The sequence below is a fragment of the Sminthopsis crassicaudata genome, chromosome 1 (genome assembly GCF_048593235.1).
Source record: "Sminthopsis crassicaudata isolate SCR6 chromosome 1, ASM4859323v1, whole genome shotgun sequence".
Classification (NCBI taxonomy): Eukaryota; Metazoa; Chordata; class Mammalia; order Dasyuromorphia; family Dasyuridae; genus Sminthopsis; species Sminthopsis crassicaudata.
In genome coordinates this window covers 592,348,084-592,364,100 of record NC_133617.1, presented here as the reverse complement: position 1 = coordinate 592,364,100, position 16,017 = coordinate 592,348,084, and the positions used below count along the sequence as shown (strand labels likewise).

Genomic DNA, 16,017 nt, shown 5'->3' with positions numbered 1-16,017 from the left:
TAATACAAATAAATATTCATTTAAGAACAAAGTTAGAGAAGTTATGTTAGATATTATCTAACACAGATTTATGTATCTTTTAGAGTGTCTTTTCATTCCCTGTTTTAAAATCAGAATAAAGGTTCATTACCTACAAATGACATGATATATAAATTAAACTCTGGAATGTTTTCTCACTAAGAAATATATTCTGACTCTGTATCAAGCTTTACTATGCATTCTGAAGATCAAATTGTACCTGTTTGGTTTTTTGGGGAAAAAAAAATCAGTGGCTTTTATCTTGATCTTCTTTCATGGATTTCCTTGATATTTTGTAAAAATATGGATATAAGACCTTCAGTTGAATGTTTACTATAAATCTATTTAACTTTGAACTTTATAAAATAATAGTGATTTAACAATGCCATTATTTCACCCTATTATTCTTCCACTATTAATGAGTTTTCATAAGTTAGCAGTTTTCATGTCACATGCCTCTTTAGCAAAATATTATTCATACATCTCATCATTATATAGAAGTGGACTTATGTTCTCAAAATCCACGTCAGAAGAGCAGAAACTATCATGTTCTACCAATTTGGAAAAGTTGCAAGTTATGTGCCCAGTGATAATAATGCCTGCTTCTGAGAACCAGCTTAGCTAACTAAGTCTGGAAAGTCTTCAAACTATCAATTTAACCACTTGGCAATGAATTCTTTGATATAGCAATATATTTGCCTTACATCTTCTTGAGGTGGTAACCTCTCTCTAATTTCTCTCTTCACTGATTGGAGGATGGAGTACCAGACTCCTCTCAATGCCTTCCTTTATAAAGGACAGACTGAACTTTTTGGCTTATTCCATTCTGTTTTTACTTGGTTTCAACTCTATAGAACAAGATACCCCCCAAGTGCATCTTCTATCCTCTTACATCTCCTTGCCCTTCTTTCCACTGTCCTGCCTCTTTTGTGTGTTATTCTCCCACTCCCGTTAGAATATAAGCTCCTTGAAGGCAAGGACTGTCTATCTTTTTGATAATTGTATCCCCAGAGCTTAGCACATTGCCTGGCACATAATAAATAGGCACTTAAACATGTCTTGGACTAGATGGATTGAAAATACATTACAGTTTCCAGAATTGTCCTTGTGTGACAATATATGTTTGTCATCAATGCATTATTATTACTTTTTAAATTTTATCATTATTTTTTTTCCCCTGAGGCTGGGGTTAAGTGACTTGCCCAGGGTCACACAGCTAGGAAGTGTTAAGTGTCTGAGACCAGATTTGAACTCTGGTCCTCCTGAATTCAAGGCTGGTTCTGTATCCGCTGCGCCACCTAGCTGCCCCATCAATGCATTATTAATTCATTTAACAAGCATTTATTAAACTCTTATGCTGTGCCTAGTGTATATGTTAGAGTAAATAAAATATTTACCCTTGAGAAGCATAACTCTATTGGGGAGACAATACATACAAAGTAAATTCAACATAATTTGGGTGGAAGAAGCATTAAGAATTAGAGAGGTTAGGAAATGCCTTATATAGCAGGTGGGTCTGAATCTGAGCTTTGAGAGTAGTAAGATAGAGGAGAGTGGGAAGTGCTTTCCAGTCATGGGGAACAAAATCATGGACTTGGGAAATGAAGTGTTTTATAAAAAATTTTACGAAGTCCAGTTTGACCAGACCATGGAGTGTGCAAAAGGAAGTAATATTTAGATGGTTGCCAATTCATGAAACACTTTTAGTGCCATCTTAGAGGAGGTGGCATTAGGCTATTTTGTGAAAAATCTGTTTTGGGAGAGATGAAGAAAATAGAGTGAGGAGAGGAAGAGGTTGGAGACAATAAAACCAGTTAGTGGGCTACAGTAATCTAAGCAAGAATATGAATGAGAGTAATAGCTTTGTGAGTAGACAAATGGGGATTGATGCCAGAAGTGTCTGGGAAGTAGAACTGATAAGACTTGCTGGCAGCTGATAAGCTATGTAGAGTGAGGGGAAAGGGGTGTCAGGTATAACATTGAATTTTTGAATTTGGGTAATTAGAATGTTGGTGCTCTAAGCAGGACTTTTAGAAGAGGCTTGGGTTTAGAGAGATAAAATAATTTTTAAAATATATTGAATTTGGAATTTCTAGTTTTGAAATCTCGGGAAAAGTGGGGATTTGCCATAGAGTTCTAAAGAGAGAATCTGGGCTGACAGTTACTCAGTGTGAGCTGCTTATACATTAGAAGTCTCATGAGATGGATGAGGTCATCACTAAAGAGATTATGGAAGGAAAAGAGATGAGGACTCAGGACAGAGCCCTGGGGTTTACCCTCAGGACCTAATAGAGATTATGATTCAACCAAATGGAGCCAGAAGATAGTCAGACCCTACCTCCCACACCCACCCCCACCCACCCCCAGAAAAAGAGAGAACCAACAGAGAACAATGTCATGAAAGCCCAGAAAGGAAAGTTTCCAGGAGATATGTTCATCATTATCAGACGTCAGATTTGACATTTAAGAGATCATCAGTAACTTTGTAAGGAACAGTTTCAATTGAGTGATCTGGTCAGAATCAAGATGCAAAATGATCAGAATTGAATGAAAAAGTAGAGGGGGAAGATCCGACAATTTTTTCTAAAGGTGTTTGCTTGTGAAATTGAAGAGAGACATAGAATGATGGCTTTTCTCAAGGAGAAATGATATCTGCATAGATGAGTATGTATAAAACTAAGTTAAATGCAAAGTAATTTCAGGCTAAAATGGATGAATCAGCAACAACTGGAGGACATTGGAAAAGTTTTATATAGGAGGTATCATTTGAGCTACACCTTGAAGGAAACAATATTCTAAGAAGCACAAGTAAGGGTGGGATTGCATTGTATGCCTGTGGAATAATAGATTGATTACAAACTTGGTGAATAGGAGCAATTTTTTGTAAAGGGACAGGAAGTAATCCAATGGTTGGAATTCAGTCTCTAAAGGAACACACACACAAACACAGGCACACTTCCTGTGTGAATATATTCAGCCGTTCTGGAGAGCAATTGGAACTATGCTCAAAGAGTTATCAAACTATGCATACCCTTTGATCCAGCAGTATTACTGCTGGGCTTATATCCTAAAGAGATCTTTGAATATAAGGAGGGAAAGGGACCCACATGTGCAAAAATGTTTGTGGCAGCCCTTTTTGTAGTGGCTAGAAACTGGAAATTGAAAGGATGCTCACTTATTGGAGAATGGCTGAATAAATTGTGGTATATGAATGTTATGGAATATTATTGTTCTATAAAAAAATGACCAGCAGGAGGAATACAGAGAGACCTGGAGAGACTTACATCGACTGATGCTGAGTGAAATGAGTAGAACCAGGAGATTATTATACACTTTGACAATAATAATACATGATGATCAATTCTGATGGGCGTGGCTCTCTTCAACAATGAGAGGATCCAAATCAGTTCCAATTGATCTGTAATGAACAGAACCAGCTATACCCAGAGAAAGAACACTGGGGAATGAGTGTGGACCACAACATAACATTTCCACTCTTTCTGTTACTGTTTGCTTACATTTTTGTTTTTTCTTCTCAGGTTATTTTTACCTTCTTTCTAGATCCGATCTTTCTTGTGCAATAAGATAACTGAATAAATATGTATACATATATTTCATTTAACATATACTTTAACATTTTTAACATCTATGGGACTACCTGCCATCTAGGGGAGGGGGTGGAGGGAAGGAGGGAAAAAGTTAAAACAGAAGTTTTTGCAAAAGTCAATGTTGAAAAATTACCTTATGCATAAAAAGCTGTACTAAAAAAAGAAAAATATGTATTATAATTTTTTTGAGTTTTTATACTTTTTGCACACACTTTCTTCAATCACACATAGAGAATGTAAGATCCTGTTTTGTCATTTTTTAAAAAATCATTTATTCAGCTCATCAAAACACAGCCTTAAAGAATCTTTTTCAACAAGGAATCTTTCATGCAGTTGTTGAATCAAATGAATAGTCACAATGTAAGGGCTCAAGTGAAATGATTAACAAGTGAGGTTTAGTATAAAGATGTGTAGATTACCAAAAATGTTGGCCATTCTCATGGAAGGTGTTCCAAGGAGGTTTCAAATTGAAAAAGTTTGTAGATGGTGATGTTCTCTAGATGCTTTGTGGACAATTGCATTAAGCCCACAGTACCATAGATTAACAACTCTGAGTATATAAGAATACTCAAGAGATTATTCTAATAATTTTTGTGGAATAACATGGATGAAAAATGCCTATTTTCCATTCCACAATATACAGTTTGAAAGACCAGAGTCTTGCATTTATATATAAATTTGAATATTTGGGATAGGCATTGCTGATAGACAATGAAGTAGGTTCTGAATTAATTGAGGAAAATGGCAAGCTGTAATTAGGAAATTGCCCAGTGCTTTCAACAATATCATGCTGTCCCTTTGTTTAAATACCTTGCTTGCAATATAGATGTTACCTGAATGATGCTATATAGTTGTGATTCCTAGAATACAATATCTAAAGAATTAGTTATGGGTGCTCCTTAGGATAATGCACTAATTCATAATAGGTGCAAATAGTCTGCAGCATATGAATAGGGCAGATGAGTCAGATGTTAATTATAACCCCATGTCTGCTGCTTCCTACTGAATACAAAATTTTAATTCCCTGGAGCTCTTTTTTTTGTTTTTTAAACTTGAAAAATAACTGAATGATCCCTATAAAGTCCTATTCATTTTGATGACTCTACTTTTCTCTCCATAAGAAATTTGCTATTTCCTTTCAGTTATGTATTTTAAAAAGCAAAACAAAACATGAATCTACAAAATGACCTCTAGGCTTCAACATAACTTTCAAGGTGGCTGGGGAGAGAAAGTCCATGACACTTAAAGATTAAGACCCTGTTCTAAACTGACTGTTTTGAGAACTCATTTCCTACTTCACAATTAAGCAATTATCTCTAGCATTAAGAGATGATTTAAGAGCATAGACTTAGAACTAGAAGGGATTTAGAATTCATCAAATTCAACCCCCTTTATTTTTACAGATGAAATAGCTAAGGCTCAAAATGGTTACACAATTTGCCCAGCTCTTAACTATAAATATATAAAGCAGGATTCAAATTGGTCTTCCTGACTCATAAATATAACTATCTACAGTGCTTATTTCAAATAACTAAATCTGAGTTAGTTAATCAAATAGAGGATGTTAAAGCAGATTAGTGATTCACTTAAAGTGTACACATGAATTGCTGTTTATTTAGTATGCTAATTTTACTTTTATATGTTCATTTGGAGCAGTAAATAAAATATCAAAACAATGTTTTACTTCCTTCTCCAGGATTCTCAGAAACTGCTATATTTGATAGTAGTACCTGTGTCTAAACTTTGAGGGACAACTGTTTGATAGAGAGAAGAATGAGACAGGGAAAGTAAATATGTGTTACTACCTACTATCATAAGTCCTATAAAAGTAGAAGAGAATGTGAACTGTAATGTGATCAGTTTGAGTACTCTCGCTGCTTCCTGTATAATTCATTATGAGATGTTTTGCTATAGATTTTCATCTCACCTTTGGATAACACAAAGTAAGATAAAGTGAAAAAAAGAAAATTAACAAACTGAAGTATTGTGGATTTTAGATATTAGAAGTATTTTCCATTGCTCAGATTGAAAGATATTACATGCTTCTAGTTCTAGATTTCATCAGCTTTTTTTTTAACCTATAATGCATAGCTACTCAATTTAGGTCATTAATTTCATAAGAACCTTGAGTAAAATAAAAAAAATAATAATGTTCAGTAATAATAAAGCATTACTTTGTTTTGCAGTTTTTATTATTTTCCTGAGAAATTGAAGGCTCTTCACAGAAACAGCAGGTACGATTTCTTTTATTTTAAGAAAAGATATAAAGATAGGAAAACAAATTGTGGGTCGTAGAAGGTGAGGATATTATTTACTTTATAAAAATATTCCTTAAAAATTGAGAGTTTTTAGTGTTCTTATTTGTCTCATAAACAACTTTTCAGAGATAAATTTTTATTATAAAATGAGATTTTATTATAATTAACATCCTTAAGAAATAGTGTAAAACAACTAATACAATACCTGTATTCATGACTCAGCCTTCTTCCCCTGAAACAATTGCCCATTTTCAAATAAATGCATTATTTAAGGATATTATATATGTTGTAAATCAATAAATACCATTATCTCCAAAGAATTGAAGTCACAGGTTACCACGTGTCAAAATAGATGTATATGTTGGGTCATAAGCATGCTGTGGTATAATAATAGCAAAGAATTTATGTGGGAGAAGTAGCATAAATGATATCAGTAAGGTATTGGAGAATCGATAACAGCATTGGTATCCTTGGTTTGTCAAATGAGTTAGAAAAAATCCTCCTAGCATATTAAATGGATTCCTTCTGGAGAGTCATCTGAGGTCATGGGAAAGAGTCACATAAGAAGAAGACAGGTGGATACCTTGAAATCTATAGGAATAAAATGATGGTCCAACTGTATTCTGTTCACTTTGGATTTTATCGACAGTATGGTGTTTAGGGTTTTTTTTGCCACAATTTAAGTAGGAATCAATAAGCTGGTAAATGTTCAGAGTAGTGTAGCCAGTATAGTAAATGGCTCCTAGTTCAAGCTATATGACGCTTGATTGAAAGACCTGACATTTTTAGACTGAATAAGAAAGGGACATAACTAATTTCAAAGTATTCTGTGTGACCTGAAAAATCTGAATCATGAGCAGTGTACAAGTTTTTTTTTTTTTTTTTCATTTTTTTTTATTATATATATATATATATATATATATATATATTTTATAATATTATCCCTTGTATTCATTTTTCCAAATTACCCCCCCTCCCTTTATTCCCTCCCCCCGACGACAGGCAATACCATACATTTTACATGTGTTACAATATAGTCTAGGTACAATACATGTGTGCGAATATCATTTTCTTGTTGCACAATAAACATTAGAATCCGAAGGTATGTGCAACCTGGGCAGACAGATATTAGTGCTAACAATTTTCATTCCCCTCCCAGTGTTTCTTCTCTGGGTGTAGCTACCTCTGTCCATCATTGATCAACTGGAAGTGAGTTGGATCTTCTTTATGTTGAAGATTTCCACTTCCATCAGAATACATCCTCATACAGTATTGTTGTTGAAGTGTACAGTGATCTTCTGGTTCTGCTCATTTCACTCAGCATCAGTTGATTTAAGTCTCTCCAGGCCTCTCTGTATTCCTCCTGCTGGTCATTTCTTACAGAGCAATAATATTCCATAACCTTCATATACCATAATTTACCCAACCATTCTCCAACTGATGGACATCCATTCATCTTCCAGTTTCTAGCTACAACAAAAAGAGCTGCCACAAACATTTTGGCACATATATGTCTCTTTCCGCTCTTTAGTATTTCTTTGGGATATAATCCCAGTAGTAGCGCTGCTGGGTCAAAGGGTATGCACAGTTTGATAACTTTTTGGGCATAATTCCAGATTGCTCTCCAGAATGGCTGGATTCTTTCACAACTCCACCAGCAATGTATTAGTGTCCCAATTTCCCCACATCCCCTCCAACATTTGTCATTATTTGTTCCTGTCATCTTAGCCAATCTGACAGGTGTGTAGTGGTATCTCAGAGTGGTCTTAATTTGCATTTCTCTGATCAGTAGTGATTTGGAACACTCTTTCATGTGAGTGGATATAGTTTCACAGTGTACAAGTTTTAAGAAGATAGATTTAGAGTTACCATCAGGAAAACTTTCCTAACATAGTTGTACAAAAGTGGAATTGCCTGTTTTGAGAAGTAATGGGTTTATTCTTTAGCATTTGCTAACATTTAATAATGGAGATTCATTTTGGTGATGGAGTTAGATTAGAGCAGGGCTTCTTAAACTTTTACTCATAACCCCTTTTTGCCCAGATATTTTTATATGACCCTGGGTATATAGATATATAAAATCAAACATTTTCATGATTTCTATATTCAATTACATGACCCCAGATGGTATCATGAACCATAGTTTAAGAAGCTAGGAATTAGCCATGGCAGTCCCTCCAACTTTCAAATTCCATCGTTCTCTACTCTTAGACAGGAACTACAGGTCCAAGTAACTTTAAAAGGATAATGCATAGAAAACTGAAGACCATATGATAAAGCAGGGCAGAACCAATGCAAAAGAATCAGGGTATAAAATCACCTGGCTCCTAATTCACGGCTTTTTGCTTTGGAGTACAGCTCTTTTATTATGCTCAATACTAAGGAGTTTCTGTGGAACCCAAAGAGCAGATTAAGTTACATTTGTTTCCAGTGATATACAAAGATTTTTTTTTTAAGCTATTCCTTTAGAGTAGTAGAAATGTGAGTTTTGAAGTAAGGCAATCAAGCCTGATTGTTACATCCAAATATTTTTTTTTTGACTAGGGGTTACTTTGTAGCACCAGGGAGACCTCTATAAAAATAAAAAGCAAATAAGTAATGAATGCAGTTAAGATTTGACTAAGACCTTCTGATTCCAAAAGTAAAGTAGTCTGCCATCCCACACTGCCTTTCTTACTGTAAACTTTAAAGCAATTTCAGCATTTATGTTACTAAAGACAGTACTTGCTTACATATAGTATCTTAATCTCTTTGGGAGCCTCAGTTATGTTGAAATACTTTACTATGGTTTTGCTCTTTGTTGGACCATTATTTTCTATTTTTACACTTAAATGTAAAGTATTTTTAATGTTTATTTTATTAACATCTGCTAAAGTCCCCTCTGCCTCATTAATGCAATAGTAGTAATGCGGGGTTCACAAAATTTATGCCAGTAGCATGCAGGGTAGTGTGCTTTCTAGAGCCCCCAAGCTGGTGTGCCAAAATATATTGTCTGGACTGGCTCTCTGGAGAATCTCGGGACCAGCCTGAGTCCTTGGTCTTAGTGGAGGGATGAAGAAGGCAGGAGACTCCAGAGGATGGTCAAAGATGGAGTCCGTTAATTTCAAGTCATCTCAGCCCCTAAATAACTTAGTGTGCTTATATCACTACAGCATACTGAGCATGTCCCAAGTGGAGCTACATCACCATATCACACTGAACAAGTGTTTCCTATAAGCACCCTGCTATTGATATTGATTAAATGCCTCCTTACTGTAAGTATCCCTTTCTTCAATAGAACACAGGTGGTCACCACCCTCCCTGATTTCTCAGGAAGGTTGAAACTCACTAAAAGAAGATGGGGAGCCGAACCAGACATTATCAGCAGGTTTCCTCTGGGCTGAACAGTCTTATACCTTACCTCCATTATCTGCAGTACTCTACAATGCAGGCTCTGGAAAGGCCCAGATATGGAAATGTTTTGAGTATCCCCTTCAACCCAAATGATGGACTATATATGTTTCTTGTTCAAAGAGCAACATAACTAAGTTCAGAAATTCTTATCAGGTTTGTTTCAAAATGATACAGTTTCCAGCAATGGCAATTTTAATATAAACTCATACAATAATAAACTTTGAAGTATCAGAAATTTTCATTATTATTATGTCTTACAGTACTATTACAACATGTTAGTAATGTGATTTGCTAGGTATTATAATATATGAAAGATTGGATTGAAATTATATTGATAATGAATTTATGGCAAAGTGTACGAGATTTCCCAAAAGACTTAGTGAAGTTTTAAGCTTATTAAAGATTATTAAAATCCTAGAAATATAAATGTTATAAACTGTAAATATCCCTTCAAAGTTCAATTGTTTACATTTAATTTACACTTACATATATCTGTGGTTTTAAGTATCTTATAAGGCAGGGCACTCTGTCATTATGTTTGCTAGTTTTTGGCTGATGCTGTTTTGAAAGGTTTGTAGAGCCACTAAACTTGGCTATGTTGACAGCCTAATTATTGCTATTTCTTGTGAGGTCAAGTTAAAACTGTTGTATGTGCATCAAAACTTGGTGCTTTGGATGATGCAGAGGTTTGAATTACAAATACAATCTTTTCACTCACTGAGCTGAAGCTGCTGAAAGATAGTTTTACCAAGTCTGAAAATTAACTAGAGTGATATATAGAGCACAAAAAAGTGATTGTATTAGATTTTAATAATTTGCATATCAGAATTTAAAATTTAAATAACTAACTTTTCAAATATTTTTGTAGATTTGTAGTGTTTATACTTCCAAAATTATTAAGGATTAAAACCAGAAAAACTTTGGGGCACTATATTTCATACCTTTATATTATTGCTTATCTAAATTTATATTTGTTTTTCCTGTTTTATTACCTTAAATTTATATTGTGCCTTACTATTTATTTGCAGGTCACAAAGTGATGTCCCTATAATAGCTCTGTGAGAGTATAAGCATTATGAAAAGAACACTAGACTGATAGATTGAAACTCAAATTGTGGGGATATCTATCACAGTATCATGTAATTAAAAAACAGGAACAAAAGAATAGTTATACATAAAAATAGAGTATCATTTAGTAAAAACAAAATGCTAATAAAACCATTTTTGAATTGTGGCATTGAAGTTGGCAATAAGCACCCTCATCCAAACAAAACATTGTTCAGGTGTACTTACTAGTTTTAAACACCAGGTTTCTCCCTCCCCCCCCCCCCCCCCGGACATTTTCACATTACAGACTTGAAATACTCATAGCAAGTGGGTATTACATGGCTTTCATCATGTCCAGTTTCATTTATAGCTGTGTCTACTTTATTCTCTTCCACACTGATATGTAAGTTTAATTATTTTTATGACTGTCTTATTTTTCTGATCACATACATTGCAAGAAAAGAGGTGAGACTAAGTAACTCACCAGAAATATTTCTTTCTGGCTATGGCTGCCATTCATTTTATTTCTAAAAAAAAAAAAAAAAAAAAAAAAAAAAAAAAAAGAAGGCTTACACATTGTTGCTATTTAATTCTTTTAGTTTTATTTACAGAATGTAATATAAATGTTGTAGCCTTCTAACAGTTGATAATTTCTTAATAGGAAAAAAAATCTCACATTTAATATTTGTTGATGATCTGAAAATTATCTGATTCTTAGCCATGTTTTTATTTTGGGCAAAATTGCCATTATCTTTAGCAACACAGAAGGGGGGGACTACATGGCAATGAAGATCATTTTGTATTTTTCTTTGTACTATATTTCACCCTGCCAAAGAATTCATCTTTTAATGATCTCATTTGCTAGTACTTTTGTTAAATTGCCCTCAGATAGCAACTTGTTATCTGTCAAGATCTCATTTGAAAAATAGCCAAAATCTTATAGATTCATTGGGGTAGCCTTGAAGAACCTATTGTTGCCTCATGCCCCCAAAATGAGATCCCAGAGCAGGACTTCTGTGAAATTAATCTTAATGTACAAACATAGTCTTTCTTGTTGTTATTATTCAAGTCCTAGGGCAGATATAGTAGGTAATAATCTTGCTTTTTTGGATATATGTATAGTGACAGTTTGTGTTGATTTTTTTTTTTTTTTTTTTTAAATATAGTGCAGACACTTTTTTGCCTAGGAGCATATGTAAGGTAGGAGTGTAACCAGTCTATCAGTCAATAAACATTTAGTAAGTTTATCAGTAATTTCTCTTATTCAGAGTACTCTTCATGACCCCATTTGGAGTTTTCTTGGCAAAGGTACTAAAGTGGTTTGCCCACTTCCTTCTCCAGCTCAATAACAGATGAATAACTAAAGCACAGTTAAGTGACTTGCCAGAAATACACAGCTATCTGACGCTGGATTTGAACTCAGAAAGATGAGTCTTCCTGACTTCAAGTATGGCACTTTCCAGGTATAAGATAATACTTCCATGGAGATGGAAGATGGAACATTATGTATGAGGAGCAGCATGTGATCTTACCTATGTAAGGCCTTAGTCTGTGACTGAAAACGATGGGCTAAAATGTAAGAAGAGACCAAATTGTTAAGTGTTTTAGATATGAAACAGGCTGTCATATTTTTTTCTAGAGTTAGTAGGCATCCATTGGAATTTATTGAGGAAGGGAATTGTATCATTAATGTGGAGGATGAATTGGAATGGGGAGAGGCAGAGAGATCAAACAGGAGATTGTTACAAGGTCTTAGAGAAAGGTGATAACCTGACCCAGGATGAGTAGGGAAGGTTCATGGCTATGAGAGTACAGAGATGGGAAGAGCTATAAGTGAAAAAGTGAGGATGGTACCAAGTTGGGGACTCATTCTAAATATATTTCATATATTTGTGTAAAATTTCTTATCACCTAAATAACATTTTCATGCATTTGACCAAGCTCCTAGAACAAGTTATATCATAAAATCATGTCTTTCCTGTTATTGTTTTACCATTAGATGGCATTTTGCTCTTCTCTTAATGCAAGAATATTTATTCTATTTAGTCCCTAGATATGATATATTTGCCCTATTTTCTCTGAGAGGACTGTATGTTTTTGATCCTCACAGTTATTTTAGATATGAATAATGATTAAGATACCTTTAGAGAGTTCTTCCTGAAATTAATTTAACAGAAAAAAATCTTGTCTTAGTTTGCCTTTTTAAAATGTAGCTTATTCCTGTTATTTTATATTACCATATCAATATTTACACTTGTCAGAGAAATCCAGAAAATTATGAACTTTGCTTTATACATTTTACATTTTTCCTTGCAACTATTTCTGGTACTCCTTCATAAAAGGATTGAAATTCTTTTATAGTCTTAAGCTTTTCCTTCTCAGATCAGTTCGTAGTAACTTTCCATACCCATTTCTTTAAAGTTTTTCTTCGCCAAGTAGTGTAGCTTATTTTAAAGCTCATCTCAGGGAAAGTTCTTATTGGAATTTCTTCTTTAATTTTTTTTTACATTTTTCCTTTTTATGCAATGTTCTTATATAAAGATGAGGAATAAGATTTTTAAAATTTTGCCTTTTTTTTTTTCCCAATTAGCATGCATTTGCTTTTTTGTATTCCCTTTCTCCCACTGGAAAAACAAAATCAAAACGTTTGTAACAAATAAATAAACTAAAGCAAAACAAATCCCTTCATTGGCCATGTTGAAAAATAAATGTCTTGTTCAGCATCTTGAATCTGTCTTTTCTATCAGGAAATGGATAGTTTGTTTCATCATTATTCCTTTGGAATTTGGTCATTGAATTAATCAGAATTTTTTAAGACATGTTTTTCATCACTTTAAAAGACCATCCTCTGGTTGTGAATATAGAGGAGAATCTTCAGAAGTATGGTCAAAGGATATATAAATCATAGTTTGTTGCATTTAGAGCTGGAAAGGATTTCAGAAGCTCAACCTCCTCATTTTACATATAAAGAAACTGAAGCCTAGGAAAGTTATTTTAAAAAGATCACCCAAGTATAAAGATTAGAGGCAACATTTGAACCTGTATCCTATGATACTATCTAGAGTAAGTATTATTACTTACTGCTGCTCAAGAGTTGACATTTCTGGATTTTCTTGACCCTTCACAAAGAAAGAGGAGGCACCACAAAAGAAAAATGCATTCATCATGGACATTTAATTCTCAGAGCCATACAAAAGATAATATGCACACTCACAATTTGAGAAAAAAAGGAACTTATCACAAGATGAAAGGTCTAGAATTTTCTGAAAATGTAATTTTATAGGGTTTGTTTAGTATCAGTGTTTGTATTGCAATTCTGAAAAAAACTTTTCCAACAATGCTAATATAACTAGTACAAGATAACAAGTACATTTTTTACTACCCTTTGTAGATATTTAAATGAAAAAGAAATTTCATTATTGAAATTTAAATGAAAAAGAAAAAATAACCTTAAAGGTGAAAATACTGACCCACATTCATTCTCCATAGTTCTCTCTCTGGATGTCAATGACATTTTCTGTCCTACATCTGTTGGAATTGTGGTGGATCATTGTATTGCTGAGAAGAGCTAAGTCTATCATAGTTGATTATTTACATGATCTTGCTGTTACTTTGTACAGTGCTCTCCTGGTTTTGTTCACTTCGCTCAGCATGAAATGTATAATTCTTTCAGGCGTTTCTGAAATCAACCTATACATCATTTCTTATAGAACAATAATATTCCATTACATTCATATACCATAACTTATTCAGCCATTCCCCAACTGATGGGCATCCACTCAGTTTCCAGTTCCTTGCCACTACAAAAAAAGCTGCTACAAACATTTTTGCACATGTGGGTCTTTTTCCTTATTTTATGATCTTTTTTTGGGATACACACCTAGTATTGAGTAGGTCAAAGAGCATAAAGTTTGATAACCCTTTGGGCATAGATCCAAATTGCTCTCCAGAATGGCTGAATCATTTCACAATTCTAGCACCAATGCATTAAATGTCCGAGTTTTCCCATATCCTCTATGACAAGTTTTTTTTCATTTAAAAAATTTATTTAATATTTTCCATTATTTTCTGTCTATTCCTAATCCTTTACCAAAGATGTTTGATTCCCAAACCTAACTTGAAAACAAAAGATAAAAGCAAAGAGAGGAAAAGAATAAGCATTTATTAAGCACCTACTATGTACAGGCCACTGTGTTAAGTGCTTTATAAATATTATTAATGTATTAATAAGAATTAGGAATAGACAGTTCTTATAGCCCTAACTTGCTATTAGAAATATCTTTTAAGATCTGGCAATACAATTGTAAACCTAATATCTCTGCTACTCTTTCCCAAGATAGAGATGAATGGGAATGAGGAGTATAATAAAATGATCTTTTCTCGCCATAGTAGCTAGTAGTTGGTAGATCTTAGTTTAACCCTTTGTTATAACAAAGTACTTTATATTGAGAGAAACTTTTTCTAGGGGCATAATTACTCTTTCAAAGAAGGGGGAAAAAAGTAAACTAAATAAATTATGAAGAAAAATAGTTTTCATGATTCATGTCTCAAGCAATCAAATTTGTGAGATGATGGCATTTTTTGAACAGATATTATATGAATATTAAAGAAAAAGAGTTAAGTATCTCAAAGATATTGTGAACAGATAAAAATAGCAAATTCTAATAGAACAAGAAAAAAAGGAAGAAAATATTCATGATTTCTGAATGAAGAGAACATCAGGCATTAGGGAATTTTTAAAAATAATTGAGAATAATTGATGAAACTGCTAACAGGCAGAAAGTGGTTAGTGGCTCCAGAAGTTGTTTTAAAAATGGGGGCCAGCAGAAGGGGCAGTTAGATGGTTCAGTGGTTAGGGCACTGGCCCTGAAGTCAGGAAGATCTGTGTTCAAATCCAGCCTCAGACACTTAAGTTAACACTAGCTGTATAACCTGGTCAAGTCACTTAACCCCTGTTTCCTGTGCCAAAAATTAAAAAATGAGAGAAATAAGTGATTATGTGAAGATTTTCACAACACCTTTTGGGGAAACACCCTTATGTATATTAGCATATGCTTGAGTTATCAAAAGTTTTCTACTTAAGGCATTTTTTTTTCTCATTTTTGCCTGCCTTCTATTATAAAAATCATTAGTGTTTTTTTCCTTAGGATGTGAATTTGAAAATAAGATCACTCTTTGAGAATTTACTTTTCTGTCATCTTTTTGGGGATACTTAATATTACCTTAAGTGGCATACAAAACTCATAATTTGAGATAAATAATTTAATTGAGAAAGCATTTTAATTATTTAACAACAGGTGGCATTTAAGTGAGGGTTAAAAATGCTTTCCTTAAAGAAAAATAGTGCTGAAATAAATTATTAGTTACATTGAGACTTTAATACATAAATTCCTTGTATTGTTTGTATAAAACAATCTTTAAGTAGCTTAAAGTAAAATTTGGTATGAAAGTCCATATTTGAATATAATAATAATTTTAACTGATATTTGCTTACTATGTGCCAGACATTATGCTGTCCTTTATAATTATTAGCCCCATGAGATATTAGGCTAATGAATATTGTGAAAATATTTCTTGTCTTCTCATTTTTACTACACATGCTAAAGTAGGTAGTTTAGTAAGTTATTCTACTGAGAACAATTAATAAGATGAAAATACATATAGTCATAAAGTAAGTTTTCTGATTCTTGTAG

General features: G+C 33.5%; 1 protein-coding gene across 1 annotated transcript in view; it reads left to right on the top strand.

The window, feature by feature from the left end:
• Positions 1 to 16,017, top strand: part of RNF180 (ring finger protein 180) — a 167,360-nt gene that overhangs the window by 13,195 nt on the left and 138,148 nt on the right. The window contains 1 exon segment of the mRNA XM_074282123.1: positions 5,813 to 5,860. The gene's annotated coding sequence lies outside the window, so the exon portion shown is untranslated.